Here is a 9,482-nt window from a genome sequence, read left to right on the forward strand (position 1 = left end):
AAAATTCTTACGAGTAAGATAAAGAAAAAAAAGAACTGAGATTTTCAAACTAGAAAACTAAAAGTATTTAATAAAAAGCAGTTCTAAAAACAATCAATAAACATTGACAGTACTATTAAGAATATTATTTGTTGTTAAAGATATTTTCTACCATTTAAATATACGCTTCTAACAATAGAAGCAAGTTTTTCAAAATTATATTAAGTATGTAACACCAGGTGTGGAATCGGTTACAAGCATTGATAAATCGCGACTTCTAATTAATTAAAACTGGCGATATTTCACTTAACTAATTATTATTGATAGAGTATATTTTGAGAATTTTTCTAAATTTTTTTGATAATAAATGAGGTTGTAACAGTTTTGTGTGTTTTACGAATACTTTCTGTTAATTTACCCATAAAGTTTTTACACTAAATGAATCTGTACCTGCTATCGCATCAAACTTTGATATCCAATTTCAAATTTTGACTTGGTTAGCCAAATAATCGCTTTTTTTATTTAAACTAAAACCAGACGCGTGATTTATGCCTAAATGGTATAATTTGCCAATAAAAGAATCATTTACTGGTAGCCGACTACTTTGAAGGGTCTTTTTGTTGTAAACTTTGGAATCTTACCCCAACTACAGTTTCTCATTGTCACCCAAATTTACGATGGCACAAGTAGCAGGTCATAAATAAAAATAATTGTGAAAGTTAAGATGGAAAATTGCGTTTAATTCAAAATCTAATTGGTATTTTTTTTCTGATTTTGTACGCAATTATAGGAAGTGAATCTGCGTAGGTCAGTATAAAAATTAGAATTAAACTTTTTGAGTGAAAATTACTTTTTAATTTTTTTGGCTTTGTTTGTAAATGAAAAATTACCAAAAAATTAGGGAATGTACATACCTTACCAATGCCCAGATAAGTGTGAAAAAATTCAACAATTTTATTTAATTAGAAGTGGGAATTTCTTTTCTGCGCGTAACGGATGCCACACTCGGTATAGTAGTTCTTTGTGTCAAGCTATTTTCAATAATTTTTGTCGTTATTATTATCTTATTGATAACTTATTGATTATCATTATTGTTTTTTTTTTAATGGCCATATTAAAAAATATTTTAAAATTACTCATGTTTGGTCTATAACATTAACATTAATAAATTGTAATCGCTCTAATAGTAACAGGTGATTTATGGCGTCTGCTGTTCGTCTTCCACCTTTTCTTCTATATGATGACAGCACAATACACATTTTATTAATTATTAATAAATTATTATTAAAATACGTATAATTAAATTATTTGAAGAGCCACGTGTTTTGTAGATGTTAATAAGTCATAATGAATTTAAATCGCCACACGTTTAAAACGTTTCCTTTTAAGGCACTTCCTTCTAAAGTCATCAAGAAACATTTTGTTACTTTTAACAATAAGTAATTTCTCAACTACTATAAGAAAACCGTTGTAACTTGCACTTTTTAGAGCTTTTCTAATTAGTAAACTTAGTTAACTAGTAAGTGTAAATTTTGACAAGACAAGACAATATTTGTTTAAATCTGCATATGTGGTAACTATTTAGTCTATACCAGAGAACGCTATAACAAATAAACAGATTCACAATTACTGAGAATCTGACAGATTTGGAATGTGAGTTATCATTCCATAGTCCTATAAATACAGCTGATGGCGTAATTTTGAGACCGCTAAGAGAATTTTGAGTATAGGAGGGTGCCCCACCCTATTTAGCACGCCGTTGATTGAAATTCTTCGTGCGTGTCCATCGGCTACTCATATCTTTGGGTATACATTGTTTCGCTACAATCAATGCTTCGCACATCTTCATTCTCCTGGCGGAAGTTGGTGACGACGTGACATCCATCGGTGGGCTTTTTATGGGCAGGTATTTTCATCAGCGGTTCTTTGCATACAAATCGGTGTTAGATTCTCTATTTCGTCGTGGCCGTTCTTGGTAAACTAGGGTTTATAGGTGCACTAAGAGAATAATTTTGTACATATTTATTCTATATTATGGGGCACACATGTCGTAATTTCGCCAGTAAACAATGAATAGAAATTTATTGGTGTCGTTACAGGTCGGCGCTATTAATCGTTTAATTAATAAATACATTCTCAAAATGGGATTATAAAAATATTTTACAGAGGAAGAAGGTACGAGGTGTTATGCAACGACCGACAATGCTGTTGTACTCCAACAATTGTCTTATAAATAAGTGAGGAAGTGTATGCAGGAACAAGCTGAGTATGTTGGGTAATGGAATTCCGAGAGAGCATTCGCTTTTGAAATGCGCCTTGTATACGTTTGGCCCGGATTTTTCGAGCTTTTGCAAATATTTTCTTTTCTGGATTAGTTGTAATAAATGATTACGGCTTTGTGAAATTAGTAACCTTAACATTATTAACCAGTAATTGTTTTATATCCATTTACTTTTTATTATATTATATCAATCTAAATAAAATTTCATAGAAGGACAACGAAAGCTGAAATGTGTTTAACACAAGATGCTCCAAAATTTTTACGACATATCTATTTAATAAGACCTAAATACTAAATTAAAAAGGATGATAATATGGTTATACAAGATGATTCAAAAGTGACGGACCATCTTTTGGGTGGTGATAAAGGACATCCAACTGAGGTAAAAGTTTTCATAAAAAAAATTATTTGAGCCTTTTTTAAAGAGATACACTTATTCAAAGATTACATTTTCGGTTAAGTTTTTGGCCGTTTAGATTACGAGTAAATTTAGTTAGAGGAAACGACAGATCTCACAAAACTAAACAGATACCTGTTAAAAAAAATCACCAATTTGTGTCTTACGGCGTAAAAAACATTTAACAAACTAGCAAATTTAATAATAAATTAAATCCAACAACATCGGAAACAAAAATAAAATAAAATACCTACGTGATAATTTGTAAATTGACAGTTCTATTTTTCTGAAATAATAGCTTGAAACAAAAATCTGAAATTATATTTATGCTTAGCTAAAAGTCTTCTATCACCATTCGATCACTATCCGACACTTTTGAATCACCCTGTTGACAAAATAAGAGTTACTGATATCGAGATATAGCTAATTAAAACACATTTTTCAGTCAATAAGTTTTGTAAAAATTTTACTGAAGAAAATTGCAAGTATTTTAACTAATAGAAATTGTCTAGTTAGTCTTTTGGTACTTGGCAGAATTAATTTGAGTTAAACAAAAAAATGCGATATAATATCAAATAATAACGTTTTATTTACGTTTGAAAAAGAAGCGATAATTACTACAAGCGACGAAGTGAAGACTTGAAGAGTCATTTACGAAGTTAAGAGTATTTTTTTGATTAAAAATTGAAAATTGAGAATAATATTTTTTGCATTTGCATATTATAATTTTAAGAAAAAAATTATAAAATAATATTGGCAAACCAATTCAAATTTCATCGTGTGAACTGATTTTACAGTGTTTATACTTTAACATATTGCATCATCACAATTATAAATATTTGTTTTTAGTACACTTTAGTATGGTGTAGTATGATACCTACCAACAAATTAATGAAGGTAGCTTCTTTGGTATGCTAATTATGTTTATGTAGATAATAATGAATACTGGTACTTCGAATACCTTCACCAACACCTAGTAGGTAGAGAGATACAATATACAACACATTTTGTCTGCCATTTAGATAGATATTAGTAGTAGTGTGTTGTAAGGCCCAGAATTTTAAGTAAATTGTAATTTTACTCATATACGTATACAAAGGATTTTGAAAAATGACAATAATTTATTACTCCTATTGAAATTATTTAGCTATACTTAATAAAAATAAAAAAAATTGTAAATTTATTTAAAATGAATCTAGGTTTTGGTAATGGATCGATAGTGAATTTAATTTTTTAAACATTTATTATTTGTCGTCTGGAAAAAAAAAACATGTAAAAGGCTAGATTAGTAAAATGTAATTTTGATGTTACCTACGATAAGATTTTTTTCTATTGAATTTTGTGTCGGTGTAGACACCTGGCTGCAGTTGGCGCAAAACTCACTATCTTAACAGACTGTTAAATACCAATGTACTTATTTATGGATAGTTATAGAATCAAATATGTTTCTTCATATATTATTATGTATGTTTCTATTAATCTATCAAATAAAGTTAATTAATTACGAGTATTTATATACATAAAGCATAGTATTTAAAAAAAATGAAACATTTCTTTTGTCAAAAACGTAAATGCTGTTATATAAAAAATAATTAAAACCGTACTAAGGATGTCTTGCACCAATTATATAGGGAAGTCATATACAGTACGCCCCCTGATTAAGTTTACAAAAGGAAAAAAAAACATATTTTGCTTCAACTGAAGCAAATCACCCTATCAAATCTGTAATTAAAATTTCATTATTCTGATTTTGTGAAATGAAAGTTTTTTTTCCCTTAATTTTGGGAATATAAAATTAATAATTTATTGGATATACGATTAGACAATCAAAATTTACGTGTGTTAATAAAGTTGCCTATGATCAATTAACTTTTAAAAGAGTCAACGTTCTGAGTACAGGTGGCGCATTCGAGGTAGGTCTCTACGAAACTGCAAAAATGATTCTTCATATTTTTATTTGTTAGTAGATTAACAAATCTAAATTTAATTATAATTTTTGATATTTTGTAATTGTGTAACTAATTATGAAAAAATAAATTTTTCACAACTAGTGTCTACCTAGTGAAATCTTATTAATTATTTCTTGCCTTGCTGATTAACTTTAACTTTCATCAGTTTGTAAAAAATAAAAACGCATGCCAACTCAATAGGAAATATCACTCTGTGTACGAAAGTAATGAGCCATTTTCTGATTTGTTGCATATCCATTTATTTGTTAATTTATTTAAATGAGAAATTTTGTGAAAACAACAATAATTATTACATTTTTTGTTTAAACACTAAAAGTTATTTACCTATATTTTTGTGGTATGGTAGGTAATTTTGTGTTGTGATATTTAAACATAAAACTAGCAAACTGTTATATTACCTAGGTACTTATACCTAAGAAAACTTGGATTCAGGTTTTATTTGCTTTGCTTTGTTTCCTCTTAAATTATGTAAGGTATTAAAGATCAAACAACAAAGTTCGGGTTATTAACTTTTACTGTATCCTTTATAAACGTATCATCTTAAAAGCTTCCCTACAGTAGCCTACAGATTGCTTTTCTCGATAGAGGTGGATAACAAGTTGGATTAAATGAAGCGAAATACGAAATAATACGGATCTAGTTAAAAGTTTAGGATTGAATATTAAAAGTTGATAATGATAAAAATAAAATTTGTTTAATCAAAAAACTTGTTCATCTATCTACTTAATTAAAGTAATTAAACACTAACAAATGCAGAATAATGCATGCGACACTGCTCTTCAAAAAAGACACATAAAACGTTCTATAGAGAGTGCTCGTTTTTCGAGATCCACCATAGGGATCTCAGTTATTATACGAGATACGAGGTCGGATAAATTATTAGGGCAAAGTTGCACATTTTGATGCTGAACAATTATCTGGAAGAAAATTTGATGTGTTATTTTTACTTTTGAATTATTAGCAAAAAAACGGGAGTTTGTAATTTTCGTTTTTATTTTTTCAAGCGAAAACCAAAGAACTAGACGTTTTTAACTAGGACGTTCTTGAGGCACTTTTTACAATGAATCTAAATCTGTCATCGTATCTTCCAAAGCGTTTTTGATGCCAGAGTTAAACATTCAACTTTACTTTTGATGCTTGTAGTTTTGAGGTTTCTCTGGTAAGTAATTAAGTAAGTAATAATGGTAAGTAATGGTAAGTAATACACTATTGTACTTAGTACAACTGATAAATGATACTCAATTTGCACTAGTACAGTATAATTACCCAGCTGCAAAACTCACAACCATCTTTATAAACTGTTAATTTTGCTTAACCACTGAATTACACTGTTCGATAACAAGTGGATTCTTGTAAAGCCGCCTTCTAATTTAGTCAATCGGCATTCTTCAACTATGTGTTCTACGGTTTCTGCTGCTTCTTTACACTGACAAATTGGATTTTCAACAGCGTTCCATTTGAACAACATAGATCGACATCGCGCATGACCGGTTCTTATTCTGTTTAATTTCGTCCAAACCCATCTAGGTTGATCCATTCCGGATACTGCAAGAGTTGGATCTTCTACCAGATTGGACCACTGCCTGCGCCATTCATCTTTGATGTTAAAAGTTTCAATATGTGGTATTTCCGTCCAAAAAGGTCTTCTAGATTTCAGTCTATTTTCAGGGAATAATAGTTCTGTTTTGTATTTCACCCATAGCTTTTTCAGTTGTTCTTTTCTTCTAAGTGCATGTGGTGAAATATGAGAAAGGACGGGCAACCAATCTGTTGGTGTAGATTTTATTGTACCAGTAATGATGCGCATCGCAGTGTTAAGCTATGTTTGTAATTACAAACATACTCGTAGTGTAAGTAGTATACACTGTGTCAATTTTAAAACTTGCAATCGGCAATTTCTCTCAACTGAAAAAGTTATTAATAAGCACTCAAAACCGTTTTGGTGGTTCCTAGAGGGAATTAAATGACATGATACACCTCCACCCACCCTTGAATATAATAAAAAAAATGAAAATTTAACGTCTTCGCTTTTGAAAAATTGGAAAAATGACTTTACTAAATAGGCTGTTGTATGACATTTTTTAAAAGCGCTTCTTATGGGCTTTCCAACGATATATCACAAGTACAGTCGTGGCTGTGGCTTGAAGGATGGGTGGAGGAGCGTCACCTACCATGCCATTTTGATTCCCCCTAAAAACCACCGAAACGGTTTTGAGTGATACTCAATAACTTTTTTAGTTCTAGAGATATTGCCGATTGCAAGTTTTAAAATTGACACCCTGTATATTTGTAACATAACAATGAGTTGAATATCTTAGGACTTAATTGCTATTTGTAATACGATAACGTTATGTAAACAAAGAACCCCTACTACAGTTGCTCTTACAACCACTTGAAAATAAATTAAAACTCAACGGTTATGCAAATCGGTTTATTGGCTTCCTAAATGTCTTAACAATGTGTAAATATGTACATACTTGGTCATTCGTTATGTCTGCGTTAAATTCATAAAAAAATAGGAAAAGTATTAACTCAAACACACAACTATAAAAAACTACAAAATAAGAAAGGTTGAAGCTAGCAACTGTAACCTTAACACTGTTTTAAGCTACGTAAATTTTAAAGAACTTTGAGAACACTAAAAATTAAAGAGAAACGATTTCACCAATATGCGGCCTGGGATTTTAAAACTAAGTTGACAGTATCAAAAAACATAGAAACAGAAAATATAATAACTGATGTTTTAAAATTTAATTCCAAATTCACAGATAGTTTTGATTAGTAGGTATGATCAGAAATCTAAGTGAACGTCTCTAAAGCAGACTACAGAATGCGCCAAAAATCGCACCCCAGAGAAAAATGCCATGTGAGGTAAGATACCAGAAACATGGAAAAAATGTTAAAAAAAATTCTAGGTATAATATAATTTTTATCTACAGTATGTTCTCGGATTGAGTTTACAAGAGGAAAAAAAATTATCTTTGATTTACGCAAAACTGCAAAGGAAAATAATTTTTGCATTACCTGAAACGAGCAAATCTCGTTTTTTTAAGTCCTATCACATTGGCGGTTTTATTATTTTGACAATGATGTCACTTTGACAAATGAGTTTATGCAAGTTAAATAATAAAAATGTTTGTGAAAAAAATAATATTAATAAATAGGAACTCAAAGAAACAACATTAAGATAAAAACCAAAGTCACTTTTAATAAGAACTATTATTATTTAATTAATAAATTAATTGTCAAAGTGACATATAGTTGTCAAATAAATAAAACCGCCAATGTGTTAGGACTTAAAAAACAAAGAAAAATTATTCGAAGTCGAAAATCAAGAGAAAAATTAACTTTTCTTTTCACTGAATCAGAATAATGAAGTTTGCTTGTTTCAGGTGAAGCAAAAAATGTTTTTCCTATACAGAGTGCGCCAGAACTCGCGCCCCAGAGAAAAATGGTATATAAGGTAAGATGCCAGGAACATGGAAAAAATGTTAAAAAAAAATATCTATAAAAATTTCGAAGTTATGAGGGTTTAAAGTTTGCACTTTGACTCTATTTATTTCTGTTGGAAAAATATTTTACAAGTTTTTTTGCTAGAGGCTATTAAAAGAGGAAACAAGGTAGCCAAATTGTAATAAGTTATTTGTGGCTTTTATTGGCAAAATTTTTGTCTCTTTACTAAATAATTGTAAAAAAACGTATACAAGATCATCAGTATCATTAAATAGATATAAAAAAATGTCAAATGTCAAAAAATATATGTCAAATTTTTTTGACAGAATTTTTTAAACATTTTTTTCATGTTCCTGGTATTTTACCTTACTTGAAAATTTTCTCTGGGGCGCGAGTTCTGGCGCAGCCTGTATACCTATAACTGGATATTCCACGAAAGGTCGCAGTAAACTTATTATTTGCTATGAAAATAAAATCATGTGTATTGTGTAACGTAAATTTGCCATTTGGTTTATTGAATAGTATGTTAAATACAATTCGTAGTAAAAGATTGTAGAATATTTTTATTCATGGTCATTACGCTTGCGAACATCATTTGTGCTACACACTGATGGTGTTCATAAGGCGATGAGCATTCATAAAAATTTTCGACAATTTTTGACTACTCGTTGTATTATAACTGATTGTTTGATGCCTGATTATGATTATGACAATAAAAAAACTGCACGTTAATTATATTGACAATAATGCTTCTAATTTTTTAAAGTGATAGAACAATGGAATGGAATGGGAGACCAAATTTATTGTGCGGTACTGTACTACATATAATAAATGTTTCCTATAGGTAGGTATACCTATACGAAAAATGTACCACCCCACGTTCAGACTACAGCGATTCAAATCAGTTCTGATTCATTGATTCAACAGATTTTCCCTCACCACTCGAATTATTATAATTTAACTTTTCTATGCAAAGTGCAGCAGAGACACGCTAGAGCAATTAACATAACAAATCCATATTACTTAACGCCACCATTTCCTCGCCAAGCATTCCACAGGTCACTTGACACGAGTACAATAAAGCTAAAGGGCTTCTTTACCATGCCTTCAAATGTCACCTGTTCTCACATAATCCACCGATTATCCCGAATCATCCGGTTCAAAGTCCTCTCTTTTTTTCGTAATTCTATGATATCCTGCAGTGTACACGTGACCTGTTCCACCCTAACCCCGCAGGTGGCTGCAGTGTGGTGACCTACCACCGGAAACCCCCTGGGAAGAGTGGACAGCCCACACTTCTTTCCAATTCCGAATCCAATTTCAGAAAAAAAATTCGTCCATCCAAAGTCTTAATTTTCCTGCGGAAATGTTTCTTAGTCTGCTTTCGAATCGATATTGCCAC

This window comes from Tribolium madens, unplaced genomic scaffold, assembly GCF_015345945.1.
Source record: "Tribolium madens isolate multiple individuals breed KSU strain unplaced genomic scaffold, Tmad_KSU_1.1 Scaffold_91;HRSCAF=231;Tcas5.2_LG7, whole genome shotgun sequence".
Classification (NCBI taxonomy): domain Eukaryota; kingdom Metazoa; phylum Arthropoda; class Insecta; order Coleoptera; family Tenebrionidae; genus Tribolium; species Tribolium madens.